General features: G+C 46.1%; 1 long non-coding RNA gene across 1 annotated transcript; it reads left to right on the forward strand.

The window, feature by feature from the left end:
• The first annotated feature begins 9261 nt into the window (after window positions 1-9261).
• On the forward strand, window positions 9262-21080 carry LOC141948459 (uncharacterized). The gene is made up of 2 exons (XR_012630485.1): window positions 9262-14870; window positions 15447-21080. It is a non-coding gene; the product is annotated as an uncharacterized LOC141948459 (long non-coding RNA).
• The last annotated feature ends 2289 nt before the right edge of the window (window positions 21081-23369 follow it).

The following is a 23369-nucleotide window of genomic DNA, read 5'->3' on the forward strand; positions in this document are numbered from 1 at the left end:
CACCCACTGGGAAGGGTGCTGGGACAAGGGACGATCCCGAACCCCTCCCTGAGGATTCATCACAGAACAACAGCCCCCCCACTCCAGAATATCTTGTGGCAGACTCAGTCATAAGAGAGAAAAGATCGTTTTATTGTAGACAGCAGCTGCGGGGCCCCGGAGTCAGCGGTTCAGGCAGGGAGAATGAATCGGCACCTGCAAGGACAGAGTCAGAAAGCTCTGGTGAATCTCTGGCGGCAGGAAGAGGCAGGGTTGTGCTGCCCTCTCTGGGGAACACCGTGTGTGAGGAATTGCTGATGGCCCAGAGCAGAGAGATGTTGCTGGCGATGGTTACGGGGTGGCTCTGGCACCTCGTCCCCCGGGCAATGCCCTTCGAGCCCCGAGCGTGCGCAGAGACGCGCAGTGCCCCTGTGCCAGGGCTCGGTCCGGAGCCCCTGGGCCCTGCCAGGGAGTTATTTCCAGACCCCCCACAGCACCGTCCCTCGCTGTCCCTCGCCAGTGCGTTGGGCTAACGGAGAGGGGTGTGGAGAGGTATGAAAGATGGGCAGCAGAGCCCGGCACGCACCTGGGCTGCCCGACCTGCTGCACCTGCCAGCATCTTCCCGCTGTCCCTCCAGAGCCTGTGGAGGGAGGGCTGGTGCCCCCCTGGCCAGGCTGGCTGACCTGGATGGGCCAGGGCAGTGGCCAGGGTCCTCCGCAGAGCAAAGGGCCAGGGCAGCCCCTTCTCCCGCTGCTGCTGCTGCTCCCTTCTCCTGCAAAGGAAAAGAGAGCAAGAGCCCGTCAGTAGAGGCCTCCAGGCCAGCAATCCTGGAGCCTGCCCTGCCCTGCCCTGCCCTGCCCTGCCCTGCCTGCAGCATGGTGCTCAGCAGTGTGGCAGGACGGCCAGGGAGCCGGCAGCTGGAACCGCGGCTCCGGCTTAACAGCTCCAGCTCGGGGGCTCCTGAGAGCCGGCGTGTCCCTGGGACAGCCTGGCCCAGCCCTGGCCCTCTCCTCCTCCAGGCTGTGGGAAGCACCACAAGCTGCGTGTCCCCGCAGAACCACGTCCAGCGGCCGCTGCCCAGTGCTGTCCTTTCTCCGCCGGCTGACGTCCTCCCTCGGGCTGCCCAACCTGCACGGGGACACTCAAGGGACAAGGGAGCACAGCCCAGCCGCTTCCAGGAGGTGCCTTTCTTTCCCAAACTGACCTGGTGAGTCGCAAAGTCCCCCTTCGCTGCTAGAGGGGACCGTCGGAGGCCCTTGCTTGAGATCAGCCTGCAAGAACTAGGCTGTGCTTAGAGAGCAGCTCCGCAGCAGAAAGGGCCACCGGCCACCATCCCACTGCATGCATATCCCTGCAGCCTGGCACAGCCCGAGGGCAAAGGCAGCCGTTCTCCCCTCTGCCTGGCCCTCCACCAGCCTCTCCAGGCTCCTGGTGCTGAACGGCCTCCACTGGACAAGAGAGAAGCAGTGGCAGAAGGGGAGCAGCGATGCCTGTGCTGCTCGGCGGGAGGAGCAGTGCTGGGGACAGCGCCCGGGCCAGAGAGACACTCACGGCATGGCGGCAGCTCCGCTCCTTCTCCAGGAGTTGGAGTGACGGGACGAGGGTCACTCGGGGCTTCTTGGCTCCTTCTGGTGTCCTGTGCACCAGGAAGGGACAGGCAGAGAGCTGGGTGAGCCCCAAGCTGCCTCGGCAGAGAAAGCTGGTCACCACTTTGACCGTCCTCCCTGTTCCTTCTCCCTCCCCCAGATTCCTGTGCCGAGCATGACCTCGTATGGTACGGAGTGTCCCGTGCTCAGCTGGGGTCAGCTCTCCCGGCAGCCCTGCGTCCTCCCGGCTTCCTGTGCACCCACTCACGTGCAGAGCCTGGGAAAATGAAAAATCCTTGACTTAGGACGAGCACTACTTAGCACCGACTATAGCATCAGCATGTTATCAGCATCATTCTTGTACTAAATCCAAAATACAGCACTGGACCAGCTCGTGGGAAGAAAACTAACTCTGTCCCAGCCAGAACCAGCACAGGCATCTGCCTTCTTTGGTGCTCTGCTGCTCTTCTCTGCACTCTGCCAGGGTGGGTCTGGCTTCCCCTTCAGGCATCCGTTGGGGAGCTGAGGCGAGACCTGGGTGAGGACAGCCTCCCCCCACTGGCTTCCTCATCCTCAGGCTGAAAAAATGCCACCTCCCGGCCCCAGTTACCTCGGTGGCCTCCAGGGGAGTCCAACAGCCTCCAGTGGTACTTGGTGGTCCTCGGGGTTCTCCGGCAGTCCTTGGGGTTCTTCAGCGGTCCTCAATGCTCCTCGGCGTTCCTCAGTGGTCTCCAGCTGTCCTCGGTGGTCCTCAGGGGTCTGCGGCAGTCCTCGGTGGTCCTTGGCAGGCTCCAGCAGGCTCCAAGGGACTCCTCCTGGCACTATGGCGCTGCCAGACAGAAGATGGCAGCCCCTCTCCTCGCTTCTTTGGGCTCAGGGCAGAGAAGATGGCCCCCGTCATGAGGAGAGAGGGTAGGGGTGGGAAAGCCAGGCTCATCTGCGGCTTGACATGATGAGCTTACCGGGTGTCGAAGTGACTGGTCCCCTCGGGGCTAGCGCCGCTCGTTGGGAAGGGGCTACTGAGAGGCCCGCTGAGAGCCCCCCAGGGCCCTGTGGCGCTTTGTGCAGCCAGCCATGGTGCTGCAGTGCCCCATCAGCCCCACAGGAGATGGATCCACCTCCATCGGCTCCTCCTCTTCTCGAGGTGGATCCACCTCCATGGGCTCTTCCATATCTTGAGGTGGATCCACCTCCATCGGCTCCTCCATATTTCGAGGTGGATCCACCTCCATGGGCTCATGGCCCTGCTGTGGCAGGTCAACCTCCATGGGCTCGACTGACCTACCACAGCTGGTGCTGCTCCTGTCAACCCTCTTCCGTTTTTGGGGCTGTGGAGGCATCCTCAGCGGTTCAAAGAACCTCTTTTCACTCGTCCCACTGTCCGTGGGCTCCTCTACTACTCACACTTGGTGCCACAAGCTCAACTGCACAGCGAGCTGTGGGCCAGCCGCAGGGGTTGTGTAACAGGTGTCTGCTGACGTCACCAACGGACGCTGCTGGGATTGGCCCTGAGGCCCAGGTGACCCCCAAGGCCCAGGTGGCCCTTGAGGCCCACGTGGCCCCGTTCTGGGCACCATTTCCTTGCCAGAGAGCAGGGCTGCCCCTCGGGCACCGGGACGGCCTCCAGCTCCCCTGCTGTGCCCTGGGGTCCAGCCCCCTCCTCAGGCCAGGCCTGGGGTCCCCCCAACGGGCCAGTGGCCACAGTGTCTCGGCAGGGCCGGGGAGTCTCCACCACCCTCCAACTGCTCGGCTGCTGCGAGTGGCACCGTCCCCAGAGCCAACAGGAGCAGAGAGGGGCAGAGGGCAGGGGAGGGCCTGGCGGTCTCCGGGCTGCTGCGCAGGGGCGATGGGGGCATCCGCTGTAGGGCCACCGATGTCCTTGGGGCCTGGAGGAGGGGTTTGGCCCTGAGGCTGGGAAGGCCCGTGGGGGATGGCTGTCCCCAGCTCACTCTGGCCTCAGGTGCCAAAGGGGCAGGTGAAGGTGAAGCCAGAGCTGCCCTGGCCCTGCACAAAGAGCAGCTGCAGGTCAGCTGTGAGTCCAGACAAGTCCTGGGACTGATCTGATCTCGGCTACGGGCTCTTCAGGGGAGTGCTCAGGGTGAAGGCTGTGGTAGGGCGGTTGTGTGGAGGGGGGGTTGGCAGCAGCCGAGGTGCTACAGGGGTGGCTGCTATGAGAAGCTTCTAGAAGCTCCCCCGGCTCCAAGTCAGACCTGCCTCTGGCCAAGGCTGAGCCAATTAGTGACGGTGGCTGCGCCTCTGTGATAAGATATTGAAGAAGGGGAACCTGAGAGGAGGAGGGGAGTGAGGGAAATACCTCTGCAAACACTAAGGTCAGAGCAGCTAAAGGAGGAGGAGGAGGGCGAGGGGGAGGTGTGCCAGAGCAGAGACCCCCCTCAGCCCGTGGGGAGAGGGCAGGCTGTGCCCTGCAGCCCATGGCAGTCAGTGATGGAGCAGATGCCCAGCTGCAGCCCGGGGAGGACCCTACGCCAGAGCAGGGGGCTGTGACCGAAGAAGGCCGGGACTCTGAGGGCAGCCCACGCTGCAGCAGTCTGTCACTGGGAGGAGTGGAGCCCGTGGCAGGGACCCATGCTGGAGCAGTTTGTGAAGAGCTGCAGCCCTGTGGGAAGGACCCACACTGGAGAAGTTTGTGGAGGACTGTCTCCATGGGGAGGGACCCCACGCTGGAGCAGGGTAAGAGTGTGAGTCCTCCCCTGAGGAGGAAGGAGCAGCAGAAACAAGGGGTGATGAACTGACCGCAACCCCCATCCCCTGCCCCCCCAACCCACGCCACGGAGGGGGAAAGGCGGAGGAGAAATCGGGAGCAAAGCTGAGGCCAGGAAGAAGGGAGAGGTGGGGGGAAGGTGTTTTTAAGATGTGGTTGTATTTCTCACTGTCCTACTCTGTTTGATTGGTAAACTAGTGGTGGTGGTAGTGGTGAAATTAAATTATGTTCTTTTTCTTCCCCAACCGAGCCTGTCTTTTCCCGTGACCATAACGGGTGGGCCATCCCTCTCTGTCCTTGTCTCCATCCCTGAGCCTTTTGTTTTATCTTCTTCTCCCCATCCCTGAGGGGGAAAGAGCGAGCGAGGGGCTGCGTGGTGCTCAGTTGCCCTCTGGGCCCAAACCAGGACAGGTGTGTAGGTACTTCTCCCCCATCAGTTGATTCCCATGGACCTTCAGCAGTGTAAAACCTGTTGAGAGCAGAACGTCAGTTAAGGAGGAACGGGAGGTGTTTTTCTTTCCTCCCAGTGACTCAATGGCAAACAGTCTGCAAACAGAACTCTTGCTGACTGTGGTTGAGAGAAGGAAAACTAAGCTGGCTGTGCAGGTGTTGCTGGTGATGGCTTGCTGTGGCTGTGCTGCCACGGGGATGGCAGATGCCAGCGTGTCCCTTTGTCCTGTGTCCTTCCAGCCCTCTGCTTTCATGGCTTGTGTAGGTAGGGAGGCAACGCTGACTTTGAAACTGTTACTGGTGTCGTGGGGGAAGGTGTCCTCTCTCCGCTATTTACTAGTGTCTTTCTCCCTTTGTCTCGTGCTGTTTTGTCAAGGCCGCTGTGCAGAGCACATCTTTAGAGGAGTGTTTGTCTTTTCTTTGGGTTGGATTTTGACTAGCTTAATGAGGCTGAGATTACCTGCCATTATTTTACAGAGCAAGGATCCCAAGCAATCCAAAGTGACCAGCAATGCGAGCAGTCCGTGACACACACAGCACTTTCCCCACTATCCGCAATTTTTTCTTTTCCACAGCACAGTTGGAAGTGCGTATGTTTAAGCCAGGAGCAGTTTGGAAGATAGTCAAGCCCTTGAGAGGACAGGCAAGGCAATGGTCACCCACTGCACAAAGTCAGAGGCGATCTGCAGAACTGCTCAGGACACCGAGTGCAGAAAAGCTAGGCCTCGCCCCAGGTGAAGTGAGATTCTGTATGGCCTGACTGGTGGTGACACTTTACTCAGCTGTAGTAGCCCCAAAGCCTCGTAGCATCAGGAGACAGGGATTCTTGTGCCAGGCCAGGCAGTGCAGTAGTAAGGGAGCATCTGCCTCCTCAGCAACCAGCCACGGGGCTTACAGGGGCTTGTGCTGGTAACTCTCTTGCCCGCAAGTTGTTCCTGTCCTGTGCCAGGCTTCTCTAGCATCGATTTATGCACAAATGCTTTCATGACTGAGCTGAAGGATTTCTCTGATGCTCAGATCGTTTGCCTCTGTTCACACTCAGATTTCCTGGGCCATTTAGAGCACATGTTTTCATCAGAGAAGGGCATTCTCAGTGAGGTGAGGAGGGTAATGTCTTGAAAGTACTTCTCCCCAGGTGCACGTTAGCAGCAACCCTCTTTTGGAAGGTCTAAAAAGTAGGACTTTCTTGTGGGCTAGAGCTATTACAGCTGACACAGTATGAAGACAGTGACAACATATTTTGAAACCCCTTTTTTCTGTATGGTTTTTCTGGAAATCATGTTGAGAGACCTAAGCTTGCTAAGGCATACAAAGGTTTTAAACTAAACTATTCAGACAGAAATCCACAGACTTGCTTTTTTCTTTAACTCTGTGTTAAAGTTCTTCTGTGTTCTCATAACTGGAAACTGTCTATCCACAGACAGGAAAAATACTTGTTGTGTTATGAGGAGCTGAAAAGTGAAAACAACCTGAGAAGACAAATGGGGAATCTAATCTAAAATTAGTTATGGCCCTAGAGCTTTATTTTTGGCTCAGTTGTTTCTAATCTGTTTCTGGCTCTGGATTTTATTGTTTGCTGCATCAATGTTTTCAGTGTTCCATTCAGGGGGGTTTTGTACTTTTTTAGTAATTTCCTCATTTTTCCCCTTACATACATTTAGACTCAAAGCGCTAGAGAAGCTGAACAAGAACTCTAACTGCTATTCAGTTAGAGGCTTGTAAGTCATAAAAAGCTAAGAAGAAAATAAATAATTAGCACTTTTTTTTGTGGGATCGCAGTGAACCCAATTTCAGAATTTGTTCCAGGCAAGAAAAACTCTCCTCCATAGGACTCAATTCACTTCTGTCCTGTAGAGCCTGAGAAGCGTATAGAAAATCCTATCAAATAAAGATCATGTGTTTTACATAAATGGACAAAAGTATGAACAACTACATATGATGAAGGGCTGTGTTTGCTCTTCCTCTTTCCTTAGGCCACTCCTCTTATCACTACCAAACACGTATCAAAAAAACAACTTTTTTGGACTCCTAATTAAATGTTTCAGTAGCAGCGTGTCTGCAGACAGTTCATAGCCACTCATTCTTGTGCCAACATGGTCTTTTAGATTAAACAGGGGTCTTTTCCCCTCCTTGCTTTTTACCTGTCCAACAGTCTCTGTGTCAGACTGCGTGTAATGCGGTGGTTCAACGAACACTGCAAACGCCAGGAGCAAACAGAGCAAACAAAAAGAGAAGTCCCAGACTGCCACTGTCAAGAGCCTCCTTCCCACCCCCTTTGCAGGTCTCCTTGCCTGGGTAGATGTCTTCTGCAGGTGTCTGCTCGGCAAACAGAACCTGTGAACCATCTGGCTCAAAACCAACCTGCCAAAACAAGGCTTACTTTTTGGAAGCCTCGTTTTGTTAGCCGGCCTAGCCAAGCTCCTCTAAGTCCTCTTCCTCCTCCTCCTTCAAACCAGAGTGCCCAAAGCCTATCTCATCCAATCCTGGAAGCAACAGAGAGAACCGGAATACATTTTGCTGCAAGGCGGATCAGAATTTTTATACATCAGTAAACATATTACTATGCTATAGCACTCTGGTTTTTGCCCCCTTTCCCCAAATCACACCATGTTTGTGACTTATCCTTGATCACATGCAGCCTCTTTTCTCTTCCAGAGGTCCCCTCATGTTAATTCCCATGCCTACAGCATTATTACTCATTCCCATGGAATGGCTTTGTAAAGCATCCCATTTCGTATCTCCACCTTAAAAAAAAGATTTATTTTTGTAGCACTGTTTGTTTTGTATTCTGTTACCACATTCCAGGCAGATTTGAGCTACGATAGTTCACGTACATAGGAAGTGTATCTGTCATTTACTGTCACTAAAATGCCGGTCACCCAGGTGTGAGTCATTGTTAGTGAATGCATGTAGGACTCCATCTACTTAGTTTCATGTTGTTGAGTAATTCTTCCCTTCACAAATTCCCTAGAGCCTTGCATACCACTGATGTCAAACCCACCAGGCTACAGCTGCCTGCCTCCAGTTCAAGGGTCTTCTTGACCTACAGGCGTGATTTTTAGTATGATGGTGAGGGCAGTTCAGCTCGGGACACACAGACCTTGAGTTTGCTCGCCAAGTCGGCCATGTGCCCTCTTCAAGGTCGAATGGCTTCGGGATGTCCTTGCTCGAAGGCCAATGGTATCCTGGCTTGTATCAGCACTAGTGTGGCCAGCAGGGACAGGGAAGGGATCTCACCCCTGTGCTCGGCACTGGTGAGGCCGCCCCTCGATGAGTGGGTTCAGTTTTGGGCCCCTCACTACAAAAAGGACATTGAATGACTTGAGCGTGTCCAGAGAAAGGCAACGGAGCTGGTGCAGGGTCTGGAGCACAGGTCTGATGGGAACTGGGGGGGTTGAGTCTGGAGAAGAGGAGGCTGAGGGGAGACCTCATGGCCCTCTACAACTACCTGAAAGGAGGGTGCAGAGACGGGGGAGGAGTCTCTTGAGCCAAGGAACCAGCGCCAGGACAAGAGGGAATGGCCTCAAGCTGTGCCAGGGCAGGGTCAGACTGGCTCTTAGGAAGTATTTCTTTGCAGAAGGGGTTGTTGGGCGTTGGAATGGGCTGCCCAGGGCAGGGGTGGAGTCCCCATCCCTGGAGGGGTTGAAGAGTCGGGTTGACCCAGCGCTGAGGGATCTGGTGGGGTTGGGAACAGTCAGTGTGAGGTTCATGGTTGGGCTGGAGGAGCTTCAAGGGCTTTTCCAACCGAGATGATGCTGTGATTCTGTGAAGGTGGCTATCTATGTGTTTTTCTGATTAGGGATGCCTTAGGCATTAACATAGACAAAGAACATCTTTCTTGACTGAAGCATAATATCACTACATTGTTCTGAAAATTTAACCTTTAACGATGCCAGCCACTGCCCACCCCTTGAAAGGTCCATGCGTCTCTGGGGACAGCGCCCCTCTCCCAGACAGAGGACAGAGTTTATCCAGGCTCGATTCTTCTGGAGCCTGCCCCGTCACAAAACGTGCAGCGACTCTAGAAGTGGAAATACCAGTTTTCTTTCAGGCTGCAGCGTTAGGCAAAGCGTGTTGGAATGGCCAGTGGGGTTTTGGCTCCGGGCCCCCTGTGTACATGCATAAGGGCTTCCAAAAATCCTTCGTGCAACAGCCCTCTTGTGAATTAATGAGCAAATCTGGGGAAAGAAAGTAAAATAACATGAAATCCCTGCACCTCCCAGGCCGCACAAGAAGAGCCGTTCGAAGGGCGGGCTGACACCCCGGAGCTGCCGGGCCGTTCGGTACTGGTTGTACCGGCGGCAGCCCAGGGCGGCGCTGCCTGGAAGGGAGGGGAGAGAAGGGGTTTTCCTTTTAGTCTCCACTGGGGAAACGAGTGTCACAAGTCCCCCGCAGTCCCGGCATTTATAAGGAAACGGGAGGGCGAGGGAGCGACAGCTCTGCCATCTGCTCGTCGGGGCTGGGTTGGCGGCTCTTCCCCTGTGCGGGATGCGGTCAGCGACTGGTCAGGTCTGGATCCAACATGGCGGCTCCCGCTACCACCGGCCCCTGGCCGCTCCTGCCACGGTAACCGGCGCCGCCGCGACGCTTCTGCGCTCCCCCGGTGTCCGTGGGGCGGGGCGGCGGGAGGTGACGCCTCTCGCTTTCGCAGCCCGGTCTGGCCGCGGTGTTCGGTGTTACCGGCCGGCGAGGGAGGAGCCCTCGAATGCCCGGGGCTGAGGGGCGGCGCAGCCCTGTCTCGGGAACGGGAACGGGAGCGGGAGTGTGCACCTGCAGCAGCGCCGGGGGCGGGGCGCTTGGTAAAAGCAGGGGGGTTTGTTCGAAAAATGTCTGCTCTATAAAACAAGCTCTTGTACCTTTCAGGTTTTTCGCTTACAGAACTGGTGGAGAAATGCCTGGGTTCACGCGTTCATACTGTGCTGAAGAGGGATAAATTGTTAGACGAATTAACATTAGTTAATTTATCTAACATCATGTTAGATAAATTTGATGACTCTGTCAGTCTCCTTTGATGGGAATGTGTAAGGCTGTCCGCTTCATGCTTTGGCTTAGTTCCCGTATTGCTTTTGAGAGGTTTGAGTGCACTGGATGGAACCTTTTTGCAGGGATCAGTTGAATTATTCTGATATTTTTATTTTACCGATAAAATCACAGTTCAGTATAAAATGAAAATAAATGGTTTGATTTTAAAATTCTGGGCCTTATTTTCGTTGAAACTGGATTTTCAGATACGGCGTTAGAAGACATTACAGCATTCTAATTATTATTTCTGCATCTTGTTGCTGTTTAATGTTTGGTGTCCTGAGGAAAAGTACTGTTTAAGATTTAGAAGCACAGCGGTTTTCTATTTCAGGGATATTTGCCAGCTGAGTAGTTTATACCTTGGATTTAAACTCTAGAGGGTGATCTATCCAGGACAGCCATGTCATAGAGTAGCTGGTGCGTGATTTATACTTGTAATCAGGTTCCTAATTTGCAGCCTTAATTTTGCCAGGGTTGTGGAACTTTCCAGGAGTTTGTTTACATTTACATTTCCTTGAGGCCTAGGCAAAGATTTAAAAAGTTAGCAGGCTTCAGGATAAGTATTTATTACTTTGTCATGCCATGTTGCTACTCAAAACCTGTTTTGAGTATTGGTGGTATTCAAGAAATTGCCAGATTTAGAGGGTGGATCTGTACCCTTACGTACTGAGCAGAAAAGTACAATGGATGTTTTTAGTTGCAGGGCAGCTTTCTTTGCCCAGGGGGTCAGTTTATCAAGATTACGCTGCAGTGTGGCTAATTTATTTGTTAGTTTCAACAACTGTCGTCTTAATGCAGAGATTTATGTCAGTTCTGTAATCAAAACTGGAATCACTGTCCCTGCTTTTATGTTCTTAGTTTTTTCTAATGCTGCTTCCGTGACATTACACCTGAGGGGAGAAGAATCACAAAGCTGGACGAGATTTTGCTAAATGGAAATAACATAACAGTGGTAAGTCATCGTTGTTAAAAGGCTGCAGGCATTTATTTTCGGTACCTGTAAGTTGATCAGCAATTGAGTTCAGCTACTTTAAGCTGAGCTTTCCAGGCAGTTCCATTACATAAGGTACTTTCAAGTAGATTCTGGGGCGTATGTGTGTATGAATGATGCTGGAAAAGTGATCTTATTGCCTTACCTGGTATGTGTTACAGTTTAAAAAAAGTAAAATGAAAAGAGCGTGGCCCTAATTTTATTTTGGTGAATGTTTCCCTGGTCTTCAGGTGTGCAAGGGAATCACTGGCTTTGTTACCCACTCCGTAGGCCAATTCATACAGTGGCTTTTAACTTATGAGTGTTTGCATGCATACGTATGCAGGTGGAATACATCTGCATTTAATCCATTATTGTCCTTATAAATGGATTTGCAGCAGTTTGGCTGCTTAGAAGCTCATCGAGTCATTTGACAGTTATGATACCCTGTGATGCCCGGAGAGCTGTACCTTGACGTGCTCTGAAAAAAGCCCTGGAGGTCTGTTGGATTATACCGAACCAGAAGCACTGTGACTTTTAGTTTATCATGTGCTGATGTATGTAGATCAGTACTGAAACAGTCATGAAATACTGTGATTATGCATCCCTCAGCTGAATTCTGCAACTCCTAAATACCAGAAAAGCAGACCCACGGTGGTTTTTTGCTCATCTGCATAGATGGCTATAGATTGCCCCCTACAGAAGGGCATTCCTAATTTTGTGGAGAGATTGCCCCCTACAGAAGGGCATTCCTAATTTTGTGGAGAGAGAAGAGGAAGACTGACTTGAGCCAAAGTTGGCTCTGTGTGAATGGGGAGTAATCATTTTGCTGTCTTAGCTACCTTGCACCTCCTCGCTGTGTCTGAGAAAGTGTCGTCTTGACTGAACCAAAGCAGAAGAAGGCTTAGAAATTACTGTGCTGCATCCTTAAAGGACAGTGCGTGTTCTGACCTCTTGTATGGGGCAAAATTGCTACTGTCCAGCTACGCTGGTGGTATGCTGCCCTTGAAGCAGAAGCTGGTGATTCTTAGAGTGCATATTTTCAGCAAGACATAGATGTTTCTGTATTAGATCTTGTGTCTCTTTTGGGGACACATTTTCCCACATCAGGAAGACTGTGCTTTAGATTTTTTCTTACTTTGGTCCCAAAAGCAGCACAGCTCTTTGTCTTTAGAAGTGCTCAGCTAATTATTAAGAATGTACCAGTAAAAGGAATGGTTATCCTCCTCTTTTTTCCATTATTGATGTTTGTCCTTTTGTATTTCTTCTGTTGTTCAGTTCTTCACAGGAGAATGCTATGCTGACTTACTCCCTGCTACCTGTAGAGGGGTTCAGACTCTTTCTTAAGTTTTGGGCTCTGCTTAGCAGTAGAAGTTGGAAAGAGGAAACCAACCAGTGTAGCGAGAGTCTGGGGATGAATTGGCAACTGGAGAAATTTTTCGTGAAAGGAAGCGTGTTCTTTGTCCTTTTAAAAATGAGCTGTGGTGTTTCTAGACAGAATCATCTCCTTGAAGTGAATAGCAAAGACAAAAACCAGAATGTATGTTACCTAGGAACTCCTTTGTGCTTTGCTAAACGTTCTTTGTGTTTTGGAGATTCTTTTTGACATTTTCTTCTCTGGTGGTAACTGACTTCTGTTGGGAGAGGAAGATAATACTGAATCTAAAAACCACTTTTGTGATCTACCATGAAGTCTCCATCTGCTAAAAGGTAGTAAAGCAAGAACTGTCACATATGGGTTTGTAAAACTCAAATCTATGGCACTAACGCAAAACTGTCTTATTCTTTTCTAGCTGGTTCCAGGAGAAGAAGGTCCTGAAGTATAAATTGATGCAGTTGTCATCTATGAAGATGTGTCTCATATATATATATATGTATAACCTAAACACAGCTCTTGGGGTGTGGGTTGTTTGTTTATTTGGTTTGTTTACGCACTGTTGCAGTTGACATTTGGTAAAAGACAAGGATTTCCTCTTCAGGAGAGGTGCATTGCTAATAATGCTGACTTTGTCAGTTGAAATCGTTGTGACTTTCTTGTAAAGACACGCTTGTCAGTTCTGAATAAAAGGCTCTCTTTTTGTTAGTTACTGTGTTCTGTTATGCAAGTGCACAAGTTAGTTTTGTAACTGGTTGATGAAAAAATAATAGTTATGTTTCAGTTGCTGTCAGTCTTCAGTTTTTCTACATCTGTTGCATTTGTTTATGGCCCAAGTCTGTATAAAATACAGGTCGTGAGCCCAGAGATTGCTGTTCTTTGGAGTACAGGCAGGTACTAAGCTGGATCAGTTGTTTAAACGCTGCTTCAGGCTGTGGCACCAGGAACCATGGGCAGAGTGCTGGATCATTCTTAAAGTTTCTGTTTGATACTCAGCAGCCTTTGGTTCTGCTGGCCTTGAGGTTCAGCTCCCTTGGACTTCTTTTGCCTGGTAGATACAGTTTCTCACAGTAAAGGCACTGTAACGGTATTTGGCAGGCAAGGACAGGCAGACCAGACCTACTCATGTTCAGGGGGTAAAACCCCAAAAACCCAACCTAAAGAAAAGGCTGGTGTTAAACTCCTCCTTGGTGTCAGCAGTGACTCCACTCGCGCTCACCACCAAGTGGCACTGTGTGTGCTGAAGTCGTGGCTGCCCGTGCCTGCCTGTGTAGTGCGGAATCATCATTTTGGAGTCGACGCTCTTTTGGCTGCATCACTTCTCCTGTGATATAAAAACTTGAGAGGTATTGGGAGCGACTGTTTGGGACAACTTCTGTAAAGTAAGGAATTGCTGTTTTTATTTTGTCACGGTGGGCAAAAAATAACTTGATTCTAAATCATGTCTGCTGCAGCTTATGCTTCCACAATACACCGCTCAACTGATTTCTGTGTGTAAATGGCTTTGGAGAGGAATCCCAGGTGCCTGCTGTTCCCACAGGGACAGGCAGGGGACAGCGCAGGATCACAGGGATAGGACGTGCTTTGCCTTCCAGTCACCAGAAGAAAGAAGAGTTGAAGAAGGGGGGTCAGGATTAAGAGACTGCAAGGAGGTTGCTGTACTAGATCCTTTTGCCTTGCTCTGACAGAAAAGCTGCCTTCTGCTAGCGGGGTCTTAGCTCGAAACACTGTGAGAACTTCTTGCTTTAGCCTATTAAAGGGGAGAGGGACGCCCTCCCCTCTCCCAGGGAGCGTGTGACGTTTGACTCACTTGTTCTGAGCAGATGATCTGCAGTTGTCATCTTTAGATTGCGTGGTGACAGTCTATACCATTGACTCCCTGACTGGGTTTTCATTTCTGTCCCTGTTCCCTTCTCCAGCTCTTTTTTAATACATCAATTAAAAAAAATATTTTTTTAAAACTTGCATTTGATTAGAACATCATTTGTTGGTTTTGGCTGCAAACACTTTAATTGTTAAAACTAAGTCACCTTTTCATCAGAACACTTACAAGATTTCTAGCCAGTGTGGTACGATTGCGTTGGGGGGTTTTTTGAATAAGATTCTATACGTGTTCCAGTGTGTGCACTTAATTTCTACTTCACTCAGTATTTCGAAAACAGCCTTAAATTGAAGAGAGGTTTCATGCTTGGGAGAGAAAATGAACAGATCCTGACTCCAAAACAGCTTTTCAAAGGGAAAGGTAAACTATTTTGTTTCTTTTTGGATTTTTGTTCTGACAGCACAAACATCTTGTTCTCTCAGGATTTTGTTATCTCTGGGAAAAAAATCCTTGGTATTACCTGACTTCATCCTCCTCTGGTTGGCTTGTTTGTTGTGTGTTTTTTTTTTTTAACTCCCTCCAGAGGAAGTGCTAAGACTTACCTTTAGGAAGGCATTTTAATTCATGACTCGGAGGTCTGCAGTCATCACTCTAAAAACAGCTTCTTTGCATCCAAACGCTGTTAATCCTTTATAATATGAAAGGAAAGATTTTTAACTTTCAGTTGAGAATACAAAGTATTCCAGATGGGTCTGGTTTGTTTTGCATTCAGTATTCCTGTAGCCTGTTGCTTTGGAAGTGCGGGTAATAAGCTTTTCAGTTGAATAAATGAGTGCTGGTGTTTCTTTGTTTTTCCTCCCCTAGAAATCTAGTGCTGAATCATCCTGCGCTGTAGTAGTGGACACTGATGTTCTCCAGAAGGCTACTTATGGTGCCACTACAAGTAGGTCATTTAAAATAATAACCTTAGGCTTTAAAAATATGGAAAAGTTAACAATGCTTAAAGTTTAGAGCAGGGTAGTCATCAGGTTAAAATAACTTCATGCTTATGACATGCACAGTGATGGTTCCTTTCAGGTTTTTGGGTTGGGTTTTTTTTGGTTTTTTCTTCTTTAAGGTGGCACTGGTTGCAGTGATCTTTAGTTTACTACATTGCTGCCTTAGTATGGACATGGTTCATTTCTGCCTGCTATTTCAGTTTACTTGCAGACATAGTTAAGAGAGCTGTTTGTGTTGTGGAGTGTATGTATGTGTATAAATATATATATTTATGTATGTGAATGTGTATGAAAATAGTAAGACCTACAGTGCCCTCCCCACATCCTTAGTTATTGCTGACCTGTATTTCAGCGTTACCAAGATTTTAAACTGACCCAAGCATGGCTGTTGCAAATGTTTCCGTGTTTGTCTAACTATTCTGAGGAAATAAATTTAAAAAATAATCAAAGCACTAAATGTTTTATTGCTTGCCCTGGAATTATAGAGGCTTTCCCTGTCTAATATCTATTCCTTTTTTCAGGATTCGCTGTATTTTTTTACCATATGAAATGGAAAGAGATTTCTGGCTTACTGTTGGCTTTTAATAGACGTTTTTTCCTTGAGTTGCCCAGCAATTAAGTCATAGAGTTTGGAATTCAACTGATGGACATTTTGCATGTCTGTGTTCAAATATTGATGCCTACAAGCCATCATACATTCATGTTCATAGCTTTATGGATACTTTAAAGGTAGGCAGTAGTCTTTATTTTTTAGTAATGTTTAATCTTTTTGGCAAGAACAAGGAAGTCTGTCTGGGTGTGTAGTACTTACAGCTTTTCCCTATTGTCAGCCTTTAAAAAGGGGAAAATCTGTATCAAGTACACAGTTACGATGGTGATTTTTAAAGTACTAACTTGCATCACAGTCTTGGGAAGAACATGTGTGACAGTGAGAGTCTGTGGTGCAGCATTACTAACGTTTGCTAAAAAACCAAAAGTTTTAAAGAATGAACCATTTGCTTTATAAAAGATACTTGAGGACAATTTCTGATGCTGCTAAAATTTATTGGAAAATTTGCTCTGAGTTTGGTGGTTGTGCAGGTTTGACTCCTGCTCATACGTTAGATCTGAAAAGAACAGAAACCTGCATTTGAAGGAGGATTTTGTATGAAGGATAATCAAACTAGTAACCTACTTTAGGAATTATTTTAAAATATGTGGAGCATTGGTTGAAGGCAAATACGTAAAGTTTTATCATATGCTCCTACATCAGCTGTGAGCATTGACTGCAGTCAGCCGTCCACCTCAGAACTTGTTGGTGTTCAGCTGAAACCTGTCAGTTGTGAGACTTCATGGCCGTGAGCTCATGGGCCATGGTTCTCTCAAAGCAAAAAGTGCTGTTTCTTGCACAGCAGTCACTCTTCTCAACATGAGTAACTATATCACAGGGTAAAAGACAAATTTAGTGAATAGTATGTGTTGTTATCAAAATAGCTGTTTGCATTTCAACATGATGCAGCTCCTTTCTATAGCAGTAGTGTTGGCAACGTCTTAGAATTTGGCTGATCCTCTCTTAAACTCATTTAAACTTTCAGCCTCCATTAAATCCCTGACAATATGTTTCACAATGGAAAAATTACTTCCTTCCAAAAAAGAAAAAGAATGGGTGGAGGAAGTGGAGATAAAAAGTCTGTTGTCTGCCAATGTTGTGGGCTGCTCACTCCCTTTTCTGTAGAACTGACAGGGGTTTTTTTATTTTTCTACCTTAACCTATCCTCTGCACCTTTGGTCACCTCCTGAAGTTTGTCTGTCGTTTCCTATGTTAGTAGGTACATGTACCTATTGTATTTTCTAGAGCTTTGATAGTTGTTAAACAGTCTGTAATAGCCTTTGATAGTCTTTAAATTAGACAAGCAATTTATATTTTGGAATAAATGTATTTGCTTATTCTTTTTTGTGAGTAGCTATGAAAATCTTATTTATCTGTTGCCCCTTTTAAATTAAAATGTAATGTTAAGTAAGAAATATATTGAAAGTAAATGCTCAGTGTTGAGAGATCATGGGAAATATAGAGAATTTGTATTAAAAATTATGGACATTTTTCCAGATACTTTTCCAGGTCTGAGGCACACTGAAAGATTTCTTTCATGTGGTGTGTTTGGTTTCATTGACTTCAGCAGAATACATGGATTTAAACTAGCTAAGAATCTGATGATAAGATTTTATACTCTGCTTAATGTAGTGTTGTGATGACTTGTCATCTGAAATCAAAATTTTATCAGATCATCTTACCAGGAGGCTGGATCCTGGATCTGGAAATTACACTGATAGTGATGTTAAACAATCCATGCTCATAACTTCACTGGTTTCTTGCAGCCTCTCGAGTTCTTAAGAACAATAAAGGTCCTGTCCTCAGTGATGGAAGTAGTACGTTGTCAGTTGTAAGGCATGTGGTTTACCTGCTGTTGGATTCTGCTTTTATGCCTGAAAAACCTGTTGATTTAAATGGGTTTGCAGAGCTTATGCTAATGATATGGCTGGAATGAAACAGGATCTCGTGTAGTCTGACCCAAGGACTGTGTATGGTCATGGTTTGGAGCTGGGTGGGAGGGATTGGTTACAGTTACTTCTTATTTGCAGAATTTAATATCTTAAATATGAGTGAACAGTGTCATTGGAACAGTTTCATTTTGACAAGAGAAAATTTATAGATTGGTTTTATCCTGTATTGGAATTAAGATACATATTTATGGCAGACAGTGAGTCTGGCCCAAACACTGAAACACCTCAGTTTTGGGTACACTATTAGAACTTTTATAAAATTTTCAAATCATAACTGAATGTCAGTTTGTTTGTGGAGTATGAGACCTTACCTGATGGCCTATGAAAAGGTAAATATTGCTAATAATTAATATTTGGTTTGTGGACTATGCCTTTTGCATGCTCTAAAGTCACATGTAAATAACTTTTGTTTTCTTTTTATTTATAAAAGTTCTGTTCACCAAACCATATAAGCACATACCTAAATTAATTGTTAAACTTCCTGAACCTCTGTGTTGCTGCAAACTATTCTGGCTGATAAACCTAAGTGGTCAGCTTTGTATTCCCACATGTGTGTGTGATCACTATGCAAATAGCTCAGAACAAGTTACCAGGCAACTGCGTGCTCCGGCTACACAGGAGGCACAAAGCACCTGGGCTGTTCCTTTTCATCAGTGGAAAAGTAGATTCTCCTGTGACCTCGGTCACTCTAACATATAGATAAGGGTATTTTTCTACTCCTCTCACAGTGGGAGGAATGCTGCGTGTGTTTGTGCAGCATGTGAGAATCACTTTACCAAGATTCTTCTATTTCACTTGAAAAAAAGCCAAAACAAAATGCAATTTTAAACCAAATTCAATCCTCTTCAGTATTTCCCTTTCCAGGTTAAGCAGCTGTTTTTCAACTTATACTTTGAAGTCAAACTTCTGTAGATCGCTGAGCACCCTCTTGGGCTTCCTGTAGACTCTCACCAGTTATACTCCACCCTTCTTGAAACACAGTACGTCATCTGGAGGGTTCAACAGCTAATTTGTGCCAATATAATGCTGCCAAAATAATGTGTGGACGTACTAACTCAAGTGTGATGTGTGGCAAGGTCACTGCGCTTTTTAATTGGTGAGAAATGGTACATAAAAACTAGGTGAAAGGAACAGGACGTGAGGGTGGCACACTGGTCTTCAAGCTTGCAGTGCAGCTCCGTGGGCTTCGGCTGACTAAAGACAAGCTGAGGCACAGGGGAGAACTGCTGCTGGATCTTACTGAAAGATGGTAAGTGATTTGGAGAGAGGTTTTCAAAGTCAGAAATTAAAGTCAGGTGCCCAGTTCCAAATTGCCTTTGAAATCGTTGTGTACTTCCCTTGCTTGTGTAACTTTGTATATTGTCTAACAGCTTTTGTTTCAAAGTTAACAAAGTGACGCTTGTGTGATAGGTCTCATAATGATCTCGTAATAATAGGCATAATCCAAGTAATGGAAAATGTCAGCATTTGAAATAGAGCCATGATAAATTATTAATGATTTCTACAATTGTCGCTTACCATGCCTGCCATGTTACAGGTGTCTTAATCATTGGTGCTGTTGCCTCAGACCTTGGGCTGTACTATCTTTGTTTCAGGGTGCTCTGAAGCTGCCAGTGGCACTGCCTTAGCCCTCTGGCTAAACAGAGTAGCAACTAAGTTGTGGATGATCAGTATGAGCAGCAGTCAAACAGCATTCTCTTCAGATCAATAGGGAAGACAGTTGCGCCACATTGTCTGGGTTCCCTAATACCAAAGGTTGTTCTCACATTTTTGATCGTTTTGTATTTTCTGCCTTGTTCAGGGTCAGTTGATGACTGGAGTGAACTCTCGCATCTTTACAAACTGCTTGTAACTATGAAAAAGAGATTTGTTGACTTGCTTGTGTGCTATGTAGACGTTAAAGAAATTGGATGCTGCTCATCTTTAAGTCGGAGATAGGAATGTGTTACTGAAAAATAAAATAGAACTGGGCCCCTTGAGGCACAAACGTGTTGATGAAATCATGTGGTATTTTTAATTAAGACATCATGACTGTTTTATCAGCTAACAAACAGATCCTATGCTGAAATGATGTTTGTTCCAGGTAATCCTAGCCAGTCTCTCAAAGCAATGGATGAGATTTGCAAATGAGAAAATGTGGACCTAAATACTGAAGCAGTAAGGGCTGTTTTTCTTCCCCAGTTCAAAGCTATCACAGTAGAGCCTATATAGTTTTCAAATCAGTAGCAGCTCCTTCACCTACTTGTTAGCATATGGAGCAGAATCTGTACTTTCTCCTTCTGTATGGTAGTTGAAAGAAACTTGGTTGCACTCCCTCACCTGTTGGGGGAAAAGTGGGGTGTTGATCAAGTGCACCTGTAGCAAAAACTTCCTTTGCTTAAACAATTTAGACAATTTTCCTGTGTTGATACTCATTAGAAAAAATCAAAACCTGAAAAATTTACTTTAAGGATTAAGCCAATAAGACTGTTTTCTGAAGAGTAATAAATGGAACAGAGTTTTAGAGACAGTAATTTTCATAGCCCTTTGAAGTGAGGTAAAATAGCTGTCTGTAAGCACAATGTTTAAGCAAAAGATATTTGGTCTCTGTGATTCTTTCTGTGGCCTTCTGAATGAAAAGTCTGTGTGAGCCCTGGTTATCTGTGCTACAGAGAACGGATCTGCTTTGCAACCGGAGATTGTTCTGTAACAGAGCGAAGTATGAGAGATGGTTTTGATTACTATTGTGTGATTTAAACATACTGTAAAACAGCCAAATCTTTTTGTGATTTCAAACTTCACTTAACTGCGTAAAGGATGAATGTGCCTCATGAATAGTTTCTTGTGTTCATGCACGTTGCCAGTGTTTTACTACTGGGGGAAATCCTAGCAATTGTAAACAACTAGATAATTCACCAGAACCTCAAACATAAATGTATCTCAAAAAATTTTTTTCTCACAGCTAGTCTAATGCATTAACTTTTTATGTTAGGAGCTCTTCCATAATAATGTATTTCTCATTTATGGGATAGACAATGAAAGAATTTCTTGAGATATCTAGAAGGAAATGTTGGGTGAGAAAAGAGGAGAGGCAGAATGGGTTTTGAAGTGTGAGTAAAATATTAGAGATTGTGTTCCAGTTCACAGAGGAAAAGACTACTTTAGTTATGATACCGAAGTATTTCTCTTCCACATCTGTAAGCCGGCTAATTATTTCATACTTAAAAGCTTAAAAGATCCTGAGAGGTTAATTTCAACCTCTTAATAGATGCTACTTGGTTAACACGATATTATTCCATTTGTGTGTTCTAGATTAACTCATCTCTTTCTCAATGACAACTGTTGAGCTGAAAGTTTTATTTTCACATATCTGGGATATCAGAAATTCTAGGACTAAGTAAATTGTCAGAGGTTTGCATTTACAAGTCTGCTGAAGCTTTTAAGTGCCTGATGAATGTTTAAGAGCAAAAGAAACCCCACAGAATTCAAGTGGGACCATGTTTTTGTGAAACAGCATGTCTGGTTTCAGTACACTCAACGCTAATTTAGAAATGCTGTAACTACGTGATGCAAAGCAGTGAAATCATGTGAAGTTGCTCTTCTGTTTGTTTTGTGAATAAATTTCGAACGAGCAATTTGTCCTGGCAGATTCTATGATGGATCATGTACTGTTTCCTCCCCCATAAAGCTTAAAAACTGACATAAATATCAGATTGTAAGTTCTGGCTCAATCGAAAGAAATTTGCTTATACCTTATCAAGAGGAAATTTCAACTTTAGATGATGGAGCAGTGCACAGGTCCAATAATAATGAAATTCAAACGACAGCTTCTACACTTGGTTGGACTGGAGCCAGAATGTACAGTACCTTACAGGTGCAAGCTTAGCTGTAACCAACTGTTTTTACCACATTGTAAGTAATTTTTTTTTATCCTGTGTTCAGTTTCATAGTTGTTGTGAGTGCGAAGCTGTGTGTATGCCATAATGCAGTATGTGTAGCAAGTTGAAATGAATGTTTCATAACACCACGAGAACGAAATGACACCTGGCATGGCATTATAATTTACCCCAAAACCATGGCAGAAGAAGTTTACCTGGAAGTAGCTGTAACAGAAATCCACCATACTGCCAAATCACCTGTTTCCTTCACAAGGGAAGATGCAGATTTTCAGGAGGACGTAGCTAAGTGAAGCCTGGACACAAGGAGGGATCTATTATTGAACACAAAGGAACTAATATTAAACTGAAGTCAAGTTTTCTCAGAAAAATTCACTACGCTTATTCTTGAAGTTTCAGATTGCGGAAAAAGGGGAGGTATTTGTCACATTAAGTCAACAGGCCTTTTCTAAGGTGTGTACTGAAAGAGGAGCGTGTGCTTTTTGCTCCAGGGTTAAATTAGCAGTTTATGCAAAGAGCAGGGGCAGCTTTAAAAGGGAAATCCTTCATTGTTTCCTGCTGAAGTCATCAGTCCTGTTAAGCCTTGTAAATAGTTGAAATTTACACCAAATTTAAAGCTAATAGTTTCCTCTTGCAAAGATTTAACTGTACCTTGGGGAAAAGTTGCTTCCCTTTGAGATTAAAAGGGAATTGCTCCTGCGGAGAACAGCTCTGTGTAACACTAACGTCTCTGCCTTCTGCGCTGGCGGTAGGGCCCGTGCTAACCTAAAGAAAAGCAAACAAATTCAGTGAGTTTTCTCTGCAGACCAAAATGACGTGAGAGAATAATTTTACAAGAATGACATTTCTCAGTTACCCGTAAGAGTGTTTTCTGTCTCTTGTTAAACATTTAGCGAACGTAAGCAATTGTTCTCTGATAAACTCTGGTTGTTCTCTGCACTTCAGGTGGGATCCAGGGTGAAAACTGTCTGGTTCTGGGACCTGGGTCAGAGCTGTGAGTGTGAAGCTCTTCGGGGAGAGCTGTTTTAACTTCATCTGTGCACCTGCCTAACAAATGAGAAATGACACTGTACTTGCTACTGATTTTTTTTTTTTTTTTTTACAATGTTTCTTTTCTCCATCTTTCTCTTGGCTTTTCTGACATGCTGGAGTCTCCCAGAGGACGGGATGGTGTCATGAGCGCCCAGACACAGCATATCCACTTCAGTTCAGACAACTGGCATGTGTTTCTTAGGCTGCTGCCTACAAAAATCATTTCAATATGGCAGTAGTCCCAGGTGACAAAGTGGGTGGGTTTGTTGGTTTAATTCAACCTCTCTTGCATTGCTGCTTTCCCCACCCCATCCCCCATCAAGCTTATATCAAAAATCAAGTAACAGGGCAGTCCTGAAATGGAAATGTTAGTGAGTTTTAAGGCACAGGGAACTGAGTCTGCACTCCAGCCTATGCCAGGAAAGAGGTTTGTGCCAAGCAATCGCTAAATCAAACTCTGTATGATTGCTGTTTAGTATGGTAATGATAAGGGATGAACCAAAATTTCTGTGGCCTGTTCATACTGGATAGGCATTATTTGATGCATATGTGTAGCTAATATTCACCTACTTTAGTGAATTGTTCTAGCTTCCATGTACAGAATTTCAAATGGCTCAATGCTAGATACTGTAAATATTTGGAGAAATTAGTGCTGAAATTCTGAATTTGCAGAAGAGAGCCACCACCTTGAAATGTTTCTTTCCTTCAAAGGAAAGGCATCCACTAATACTACCAGTGCTGTTTAATGATGGCATTTTCTTTTGATATCATAGCGTAAGATTAGGATGATATTTCAGTTTTTCACAGATATTTCACAGTTCACAAAGACCGGAAAGCTCAGAAAAAATTACAAAAGCTTTATTTTATAATGCAAATATCTGTAACAAAGCAGTAGGAAAACATCCATTGACAAAACTATCTTTGCAATATATCTTTGCTCCTCTTTGGTCCTTTATCTCTCTTCTGCCAGTTCTTCAAAACCTTTCAAACATTTTA

The sequence above is a fragment of the Strix uralensis genome, chromosome 1, assembly GCF_047716275.1.
Source record: "Strix uralensis isolate ZFMK-TIS-50842 chromosome 1, bStrUra1, whole genome shotgun sequence".
Lineage (NCBI taxonomy): Eukaryota > Metazoa > Chordata > Aves > Strigiformes > Strigidae > Strix > Strix uralensis.